This window comes from Arachis ipaensis, chromosome B7, assembly GCF_059453495.1.
Source record: "Arachis ipaensis isolate K30076 ecotype BB chromosome B7, ASM5945349v1, whole genome shotgun sequence".
In the NCBI taxonomy this organism is placed as follows: domain Eukaryota; kingdom Viridiplantae; phylum Streptophyta; class Magnoliopsida; order Fabales; family Fabaceae; genus Arachis; species Arachis ipaensis.
The window spans coordinates 63,659,041-63,660,130 of record NC_142442.1 but is presented as its reverse complement, the minus strand read 5'-3'; the positions used below and the strand labels follow the sequence as shown (position 1 = coordinate 63,660,130).

Sequence of the window (1,090 nt, the reverse complement as noted above, 5' to 3'; positions counted from 1 at the left end):
TTTTTCATATGAGTAGGAGTAAGGACAAGAATATTTTTGTTGAAGCAGATCCAGAACCTGAAAGGACTCTGAAGAGGAAATTAAGAGAAGCTAAATTACAACAATCCAGCAAGCACCTTTCAGAAATTTTCGAACAAGAAGAGGAGATGGCAGCCGAAAATAATAATAATGCAAGGAGGATGCTTGGTGACTTTACTGCACCTAATTCCAATTTACATGGAAGAAGCATCTCCATCCCTGCCATTGGAGCAAATAACTTTGAGCTGAAACCTCAATTAGTTTCTCTGATGCAGCAGAACTGCATGTTTCATGGACTTCCATCTGAAGATCCTTTTCAGTTCTTAACTGAATTCTTACAAATCTATGATACTGTTAAGACTAATGGAGTAGATCCTGAAGTCTACAGGCTCATGCTTTTCCCTTTTGCTGTAAGAGACAGAGCTAGAGTATGGTTAGACTCTCAACCCAAAGACAGCCTGAACTCTTGGGATAAGCTGGTCACGACTTTCTTAGCCAAGTTCTTTCCTCCTCAAAAGCTTAGTAAGCTTAGAGTGGATGTCCAAACCTTCAGACAGAAAGAAGGTGAATCCCTCTATGAAGCTTGGGAGAGATACAAGGAACTGACCAAAAAGTGTCCTTCTGACATGCTTTCAGAATGGACCATCCTGGATATATTCTATAATGGTCTTTTTGAATTAGCTAAGATGTCATTGGATACTTCTGCAGGTGGATCCATTCACCTAAAGAAAACGCCTGCAGAAGCTCAAGAACTCATTGAGATGGTTGCTAATAACCAGTTCATGTACACTTCTGAGAGGAATCCTGTGAGTAATGGGACGCCTCAGAAGAAGGGAGTTCTTGAAATTGATACTCTGAATGCCATATTGGCTCAAAACAAAATATTGACTCAACAAGTCAATATGATTTCTCAGAGTCTGAATGGAATGCAAGCTGCATCCAACAGTACTCAAGAGGCGCCTTCTGAAGAAGAGGCCTATGATCTTGAAAACCCTGCAATAGCAGAGGTGAATTACATGGGTGAACCATATGGAAACACCTATAACCCCTCATGGAGAAATCACCCAAATCT

The 1,090-nt window shown here is 40.6% G+C and overlaps 1 non-coding gene across 1 annotated transcript; it reads right to left on the bottom strand.

The window, feature by feature from the left end:
* Positions 1 to 542: 542 nt before the first annotated feature.
* Positions 543 to 650, bottom strand: LOC148552818 (small nucleolar RNA R71). The gene has a single exon (XR_015892645.1). It is a non-coding gene; the product is annotated as a small nucleolar RNA R71 (small nucleolar RNA).
* Between the last annotated feature and the right edge of the window lie 440 nt (positions 651 to 1,090).